At 28.4% G+C, this 9,858-nt stretch overlaps 1 protein-coding gene and 1 non-coding gene across 3 annotated transcripts in view; one reads left to right on the plus strand and one right to left on the minus strand.

Moving 5' to 3' along the window:
• LOC117167933 (ral guanine nucleotide dissociation stimulator) overlaps positions 1 to 9,858 on the plus strand; it is a 114,357-nt gene that overhangs the window by 8,014 nt on the left and 96,485 nt on the right. The gene's annotated exons all lie outside the window — the stretch shown is intronic.
• Trnae-cuc lies at positions 3,542 to 3,613 on the minus strand. Its single transcript has one exon. It is a non-coding gene; the product is annotated as a tRNA-Glu (tRNA).

The following is a 9,858-nucleotide window of genomic DNA, read 5'->3' on the forward strand; positions in this document are numbered from 1 at the left end:
AAAGAAAATGCTCTATCTGATATTTTTCATTTGAAAGGCTAGAATGGCTAAAAAAAGATTTTAATTTATTTGTAGAGAGTAGCAAAACTGATCTAATGAATAGAACATTTTAAAGAATTTGATTGAACTAGCATGTTTAAAACTAAAAACGATGAGAATGTTATAACTTGGTAGTAAAAAACATAATAATAGTAAATAGCATAAATCTAGAATGGCATGTTTGTCATCTGTTACGAGGGTACTGTTATCCGCAGTTTTTCCACTGCAGACAACTATCTTGAATTCCGGTTCATCGTTTCGAGTGAGACGTTCATTCTCTTTCCTCTGTCCTGAATTAACCGACCAATGATCAGTTTTAGAATCTGTCGTCTGTGCTGATTTAAGAGATTAATTTACATCCCGATATCTTCCCCAATTTATTTGTCGAAAGTTTAGAATTTTCAAATCAAGATTTCTGTTTTTTTTTTTCGTTTTCATTAAGATATTCTTTATGTTAAATATTTTGTATCAAATTTTAACTTAAAAAAAGTATTCGCATTAAACTTTTGGAATACCAGATTTATTTTGAATTAATTCCTTAACCGGGAAATCTGGAAGGCCGGGAAATGACCGGAAGTTTTGTTCGAGGGTAAAAACCGGAAATTTGATTAAGTGACCAGGATTTTTCTCTCGAACGCATATATGCAAGTGAACTTAATGGTGTAATAATAATAATAAAACAGTTTCATACATATTTTGGCCGTGGACTTGTAGAAGGGGCATGGTTCTACTTTCAGTTAAAAAAATTACTTTTCAACTACAGAAAGAACGAATTTTCAGCTATCGAGTGAAATTTTCAACGAAAATAATTGATTTAGCGAAAGAAATGTGTTCGTCACCAATAAAAATGAATTTTCAAGACAATAGGGAAATTTCAAATAAATAGTTAAATATTAAACTAAAAAGCATTCATTTTTAAGAAAAACTGGAATAGTAAATTTTCAATTCAATAAATTAATGAATCAATTTTCAACAGTGTAGTTAAACATTCAACCAATTATTTGGATTTTTAGCAAAAGAAGAAAATTCTCAACAAAAAATGTATAAGTTGATATTTAAACCAAAAAATATTTTAATATTGAAAACAGAAAAACTGCTGAATTCAACTAATAAAATGAATTTTGAACCAGGACCATTTATTCTCTACCAATAAAGACAATTTAGTTTATTGAGTAACTTGTACTGATCGAATCAGTCATTTTGAACGTTATAAACTGCTTCATGTGCTTAAAGAACTGTATTGTCCTGAAAAATCGCTGAATTTTCAGTCAAAGTATATTTGATTAATTTAATCAGTTTATTACCCGAAAGAATTCTAATCAGATATTACAGTCTCAAATGTATAATGTTTAACTTCTCTGAATCCTGAAGTAAAAACAGAAAATTTAGCGGTAAGTAATTAATTATTGCAATAAAAAATGGGCCCGTCTTTACCCCTTGGTGTGGGGTTAAATAGATCGCTTTCAAAACAGAAAAAACAGAAGATAAACTTTACATCGATTTCCGACGAAAGATTCTCTGCAACCAAAATTAACTTCACAGGATAAACTTTACACAAATATCGGTTAAACTTTCTTTTGTTTTTCCATGACAAACACATGTTTGTTGAAAGACGCGAAATTGGCTAAACAAAACTTTATCACTCTAAAAAATTTTCTGCAACAAATTTTATTTTTTGATTTTTCTGTGAAGAAAAAGGAAAAAATATATTTTCAGTAATATTAAATGGTAACATATTATAAATTTCAAAGTCTATATTGTTATTTTAGAACAAATCGAACAAGTATGATGAGTAACACTATAAAAATGCGTGTTTATTTTCAGTGAATGCATAACCATATATGTGTTGCTTGATGCTTCACATATGTAAACTTATAAATGTAAGAACAATAAATTAAAATATATTCCTGGAATTATAATTAGGAAACATTTTCGTGCAGAGCATTTTACAATTGCTCATTGAGGTATTATAATTTATCACCATGTTCCACTCTCCCCTACAAAATTCGAAATTTCTTACAAAAATCATTCTACCGCCAAAACAAAGTCACTTAGCTTGCTTAAAATTTCAGGTAAATTTATTACGACAATTTACATTAAGATAGGTGACACAAATATAAAAAAATGCAATTAAAGTTTAGTACGTATTTTTAACTCGACTTCACAAAAATACAGAAAATTACAGCCATTTATAAATATCAATTTTATAAAAAAAAAATGCACGAAACTGAAGAAAAGAAACTATAAAATAAAGTCTTACATATATTTTATAGAAAAGAATCGAAAATCTTTCTGAGTTTTATCGGAAAAAAAATTAAAAACAGGAAATTATGAGTGACTACTGTCTAAATCTGAATCAGTCAAATTTCACTGATTGTCAGTGAAATGTCACTGATTCAAATAGCTAGGAATGGGTCACTGACTACCAGTGCTAGGTTACTTATTGATTTAGTGAAATAATCACTTTTGAGGGTTGGCATCACTGCACCATGTCAATTCAGCAATCATAATAAAAAAAAAATAATATTTTAGTACATTCAATCAAAGAATTATATAGTAAAAACTCAAAACCCATAAATATGATCAAATATTAAAAAAGGTGAAAAGTTCCGATGCTTTTAAAGGACAAACAACCTCACATATTACTTAAATTTCAAGATTGAACTGTCATTCCTATACGAGTTAGAGTATATTTATCCCGCAGTTGATTCAGCAAACTTACAGCCAGAAAATTAAAAAATGTATTTCATTAACTAATTCTTCTTGCTACTTAATCAGTGAAATGTCTAATTACTATTTCAATCAGTGCATTTTTCACTGATTCATATTTAGAGAGTATGTATCCCCAAGGTGCCCCAGTTATCCCCGTTTTACGATACACTTTCACTTCTGCCAAATTATCACAACAATTTGATTATTCTCAACTCTTGCAACAAAATACAGCTGAATTCTGATGTTAAAGAATAAAAATCATATGTTTTTATACCGAAAACCTGGAGTTCGATCATACTTTTGGATCGAGAAAGTGTACTAAACTGATACATATATTTTGAGAAGAAGCTGAATTAAAATTTTTTAAGGCTTTGTAGTTTTGTCTTTGCTATCAAAAACTAATAAATTAAATATCATTCGAATTTAACAATCATGAAACTGATACGATATAAAAAAAAAAAATCATTGCATACTTTCCTAGATGAATAATGCTTAATTTAAAAGCTTTTAGTCTATTTATTTTTTATTTGAGTCAATAAACGTGACACAAAGAAAAAATTTAGGTTTGTAGGAGTCTAAACGGCTACTACAGGGCTTCAAATTTCAAATGTTCATCCAACCCGCAGTGGAAATTTTTTTATATTTGAAATGAAAGCAAAAACGTTTAAGTTCAAGGCAATTTCAGCTTAGTTTGACGGTTACTAATAATTATGTAAAAAGCAAAGGCAGATGTAAATATACTGTGGGATGATTACACTGTAAATTAATGAATTTACTTCAATAAAAAAAATTCCGGTACCGGGAATCGAACCCGAGCCTCCTGGGTGAGAGCCAGGTATCCTAGCCACTAGACCATACCGGACTGTAGATTGCTGGATTTGAAGCCATAAAAGGGTACGTGGCAATTAAGGTGAATTCACAACCGTTTTGATATAATAAAAAATCTACGAAGTAGCTTAATGTTTCAAAGGGCATTTTATATAAATCGTCAGATTTTGGTTTTTGATCTTGATAAAAAACTATTCAATTGATTTTATTTTCCGAAGCAAACAATATTTTCACACCAAAATTGTTGATTGTTTATACGTATGTTTGTATTTAGAATTTAATTTATATTATTTATATCTAGTGTTTTTAAACCAAAATTTCAAACTGAGAATCGTCGAAATCCTTTTAGCCGTTGAAGAGAAAAATGTTGATCCTGTTGTAACCTTAAATTTTCGCTGTTATATAATAACTTTTGCAAAAAATTTTTTTTTAACCAAAATCCTTGGAAATCTTTTTCAACATAAGGGCTGTTAAAAAATTCACTTTACAGCAAAAAAAATTAACTTTGATTTATGGTGTCATACTCGGGATATATTTATCTAAACTAAAAATCCAAACCCGAATTAAAAAACTGGTAACAAGAGAATTCCAATCACTGCAAATTCAGACTATGCTAAACCAATAGTAGAATGCTCCATAATTCTACCGCATCGTGTTCTATATCGCAGTTGTAGTGCCCTATTGTTTCATCTTCTGATAAAAATTCACTAAAAGAGTCTCTCAAAGCCAGGGTTGTGCACGTAATATACCTTTGGTAAATTACATGAGGTTTTTGACGTAATTTACGTACGTATATTACGTTCGCTTCAGGTGCGAAACCTGACTTTTTTTTAAAATGCATTTATATAAAAAACGTCGACATTTGACAAAAATGGTGGGGGGGGGGGGTGAGTAGAATTTCGTAGAAATCTAATACCTTCTCTGATGAGAATGTAAAAATATACAAATAAAATAACCTCAAGAATTAAAATTATCCTGGCTTGAATCAAGAGATTTTCAAAAATAATTATAATGATAAGTTGTGACAAAAATTTCAACGAAGAATTATAATTTTCGCTTTGTGACAGGGAATTTCTGTAAAGATATTTGATTTTTACTTTTAAATGGTGAATTTTCCTAATTAATTACAATTTCGACAGGCAATTTCTGAAAATAATTAGGATGTTGACCTGTGGGACAGGTCATTTGATAAAAGAATGATAATGATTCTTAGATAAAACTTCCGTAAAAAGTTATATTTCTAATTTAGAATAAGGGAAATAAAAAAAACTCCGATTTATAAATCAGAATTTATCACAAATTAAAATTTCTCACTTGCAAATTTTGGTAAAGGAAGTTACTTCATTTCTGAATTATAATAGAAAATGTTGCAAATAAAAATAATTCTGACTAGGAAAAGCGAATTTTGGAAATTAATTTAATTGTGGCTTAGTACAGCCATTTTTATAAAGGAATTGTAATTTTGATTTTCACGCGGAACGAAAAATGTTGTAAAATAATTTCAATTCTCATATTTAAAAAGGAATTTAACAAAAATAGTTAACTTTCCAAGTCAGTATTCAATTATAATAGAAAATGGGGTACATAAATCATTATAATTCTTTTTTAAAACAGTGAATTATGTAAATTAATTTAATTATGACTTGGAACAGTGAATTTTTGATATGGGTCGCGAATTTTGAGAGAGTTTTTTTATTCTGGTTTAGAAGAAGGACATTTAAAAAAAGCCCTGTTTAAATAAGAAATCTTTTTAAATGTTTTGAAACCTCTGGAAATCTTTAAAGCTCGTTTGAAGCCATTTAAATATTTAGTGCCCTTTTAAAAGGACCGGAAAAAACCGGGAAATGACCAGGAATTTAACATCATCTGTCGCGCAGACACCCTGAATGGTCAACAAATAATATTTCCACTGAAATATCAAGTATTTTTTAATGAGTATTTTATTTTCATAAATATTTTTCACGGAATTTTTATATTATTTTCCTTGTTAGTTATAAACTGCGAAGAAATTTTTCCGGACAAATAAAAATCCGAGGTTAAGAATCTGCCAGTTATGAAATTGAGCTTTTTTCATTTGATATGATCCATCCAAAGATGATATGGAAATACTGTATCTTTCCGTCATGCAGAAAGTGTATAAAAAGATAACTGATTCCATCACGTAATCTCTTGATTTGTTTGTCTGCAATACTATGACAGTGCTATTGCGGTGTCAACAACAGCAAAAAAATCAATGTGAAACAATTTCAATTGCGTGTATTGCTTTCGTATAAGGAGAAAATTGTCTCGTGGAAGCATACTGTAAAAAGTGGTAAATTCCAGTTGGATTTACATGGCTGAAAAATTTCTCTGATCTATACATTTTTCGTATTATTTTGAAAAAAAGGAAAAAAGTATTTAATTTACTACACTTTTATGGATGGTTTGTTGGGCATAGAAAAATTTGTATTAGCTCATCGGTTCAAAAATTCAATTTTATGGGGCAAGTGGAATTTTGTCTGAGAATTTCCTCAGTTTATTTCACTTCAAGCAATGGAAAAAGTAAAAGGTCTTGCTTAAATTCTGTTTTCTTTATTTCCTTTTGTCACAAAAGGAATGATAAGAACAAACACAAAGAGACAGGTTGAGAATAAATGGAGAACTTGTTGAAGAGAAAGGTTTTCTTGAATAAAGAGAAAGTAAAGTAAAAATTGGTCTTCTTGTATACTTTCAAAAGGGAAGATAGTGTTATCTAAGAAACGAATAACAAAATATTGCTATGTTCATTATATACTACATTTAATTTATAGTCTTTTTTATTAAAATCATAATGAAAGTATTATCTTTATGCTACAATACTATTTTAAGTTTCTTTTAACGACCTTTTCCAATGAGGATAAATTTGTTAATCAAAAAAAGCCTTTTAGCGAAATTGCACTTCACAAAAAAAAAACAGAAGATAAACTTTCCATCGATTTCCGATGAAAGATTCGCTGCAACAAAAATGAACTTTACAGGATAAACGTTAGCCAAATATCGGTTAAATTTTCTTTTGTTTTCCCATGACAATACATGTGTTTTGAAAACGCAAAGTTGTCTGTATAAAACTTTATCCCTCTAAATAATGTCCTACAACAAAGGTTATCATTAATTTATTCTGTGTTCGTTTTCGATGTTGTTGCAATTAAAGGCAATTACTTGTAAAATTCAGTGAACTATTCCGTACAAAGGATATTTTTTTTGTTCAGGGTTTCCTCGTGATTTTCGCAATAAAATTATATTCGCTCTTGCTGAAATTTCACGCCTGAACAGTGGATATTCGCGTAATATACACAATGTTATAAAATTGAAGGGGGAGGAAAAGGGGAGATGCCATTCTCCTTGATTTCAGAATGGAAATCCTTTCTTTTCATGTCTACATACCGGTGTGTACTGCGTGGGAAGAGCCGTGTTAGTGAAATACGTTGGATTACTGTTGTTTTAAAAGAATATTTCCTTTTACTCAAATTAACCACTATGGAAAACAAATGAGAGAAATTCCATATGAAAGTCGATTAGTAATTACTATTCTTTTTCATTATAACATAATGGAATAGGAAGATTTATGGTAAAATGTATGTCGTGTTATGCTGAAATGATTCAACTGTGTTCAGAAAATAATTGCCCCTCGAATCACCCTTAATGATAGTCTGCATGAGACCAAATTTACATCTAAATAATTTTTTAAATTCTTATATTGGCATTGGTATTTTAACAATCCTTTATTAAAATTTCATTTATGAAAGACGAACTGGATGACAAATAATTTTATTATGAAAGGGAGAGAATAATTCGATGATAAAGTTTCAAATAATTTTATAAAAGCTGAAAGCAAATTAAATTAAAATTGATAAATCTAGAGAGAGGTGGAAATTTTTTTGATACATTCCACTTTGTGGAAGTCATATTGATGTTCAGGGAACAGCGATGCAATTATTATCGTGCCGGTTTTTTTCCAATGCATCTCACTTGTGCTTGTTAAAACTCATCCTGACAAGGATCAATAAACATGACATTCGGAATTGAAGTCTCACATGCGTTTCATTACTTTAAAAAATTGTTTCTTCAAAGGAAACTTTTTGTCAATTATCGATAGTAGATTTCTCATGATATATATTTAAAAAAGTCAAAGTATATAATTCTATTTTAATTGCTGTTGAAGATTCTACAAATATTATTTGATTGGGTACAAATGTTTGTTATAACAGTAACATTTGAAAGGTGTCACAGCATAACCATTTAAGTGTAATTTTTTTGAAAGCAGGTTTTATTAGCTCAAAAAATTCTCTAAAGTTCTACCGGATGATACGGGATAAATTGATACTGTTATGTAGCATTTTTAACAAATCAACCCTATAGAAAAGCCATTTATCGAAAATTATAGTATAACGTTAAAGTTCAGTTATTACAATAAATAATTGTGATAACAGTATAATAAAGACTTGTATGTCGATATATTTACATTAGTATTTTAATTTTTTGCCCATCATTCTGTAGAAAAAACCCATAAAGACAAATTATTTTTCACCTTTTTCGAAATAACTATTACCCCCAAATTTATTCCAAGAGATTTCTTTGGTGGAATTAAATGTTTTTTTTTTTTTTCTAATAAAAACCTCAATTTAAAATGATTTTCTTAATGTTGAAGTTCTTTATAGGCAAATGAAAAAAAAATATTACGGAAACGGCTTGTTTATCTTAAAGCAAATATTTTTCTCAGTACTTCTGGAATTCTGAATCTTTGTGATGTTTTCCGTTTTCGACACTGATCCACTTTTAAGATATTTACAACTGAAAATTCGCTAATGTGTTTAATTTGGAACGTTTATAGTTTTAAATCATTAAAAATTGAACATCTTTTTGAAATGGGTCTAGTTTGAAAATTTCTATTTGTTTTTTTTTTTTTGTAAATAGTTCAATTTGGAAGATTCACAATAATTGAAAACTCTTCAATTTTAAAGTTTTATAAATCAAAATTCTTAAATTTGATTGAATTAGAACATCAGAAGACTTTAAATCTCACTCTTCCGAATTAAATAAAATTCAAAAATAAATCTCCAGAATTACAGAATTTTTGATTGCAAATTTTCAAAATTAAAAATTATTCAATTGAAAATATTTTACAATGCAAAGTGTATTTTCAATGTTTTTTAGAATATTTAGTTCAAATTTTAAGATTTTCAGTTAAAGATTATTAATTTAGAATGTTTATAGTTATAAAAATGATGTAATTTTAAACTTTTTTTTTGAATTTTTATGTAGTTCAATTTCGAAGATTTACTGTTGAAAATTATTTAATTTTGTAGATTTGTAATTAAACACTGTTCAATATTTAATATGTAAAATATAGAAAATGCTGCAAATTGAAATGAGGTTTTTTTTAATAGTTCAGTTTTGAAGATTTAAAAGAAAAAAGATTCAATTCTTAAGATTTGCAATTGAAGATACATTAATTGTGTAGTTTAAAAAAAATGCAATTTTGAACGTTTTTTAGAATATGTATGTAGCTTAACTTTGAAGATTTATTGTTAAAAATTCTTCGTTTTTTAAAATGTGTAATTGAAGACTGTTCAATATTTAATGTGTAGAATATAGAAGATTCTGCAATTTTGAATGTTTTTTAAAAAATAATTCAGTTTTGAAGAATTAAAATTAAAGATTTTTCACTTATGATTTGCAATTGACGGTTCATAAACTTGCAACGTTCACAATTTAAAATGATGCAATTTTGAACGTTTTTTGGAATATGTATGTAGTTCAATTCTGAAGATTTATAATAAAAGTCTCTTCAATTTTGAAGATTTGGAATTGAATTATGTTCAACATATAATACGTAAAATATAGAAAATAGTTCAACTTTGACTTTTTTTGAAATATTTCAATTTTGAAGGATTACAATTTAAAATACTTCAATTCATAATATTTACAATTGAGGATTCAATAATTTGGAATGCTTATTGTTTAAAATGATTTAATCTTAATCGTTTTCTTTTTAGAATAGGCCTGTAGATAAATTTTGAAGATGTCCAACCCGAGTAAAAATGCTTCGACTTGAGTTCGACTTGGTTGTGTATTATGTTCGTCTCCAAAACATCGGTGTCTGGCTGCGTCTCAAAACTGAGTCGAGACATAGGCCTCCGTCTTACTTTTATGGCCACGACAGGTACAGTCTGTCAAGTTAAAGCGTGGGTGGCTTTACTCGCAGTCGGTAAGGTGTATCGACATGATTTTGGTGTCAAAATATTAAGAAGAGCTCCCTCT

The sequence above is a fragment of the Belonocnema kinseyi genome, chromosome 2 (genome assembly GCF_010883055.1).
Source record: "Belonocnema kinseyi isolate 2016_QV_RU_SX_M_011 chromosome 2, B_treatae_v1, whole genome shotgun sequence".
In the NCBI taxonomy this organism is placed as follows: Eukaryota; Metazoa; Arthropoda; class Insecta; order Hymenoptera; family Cynipidae; genus Belonocnema; species Belonocnema kinseyi.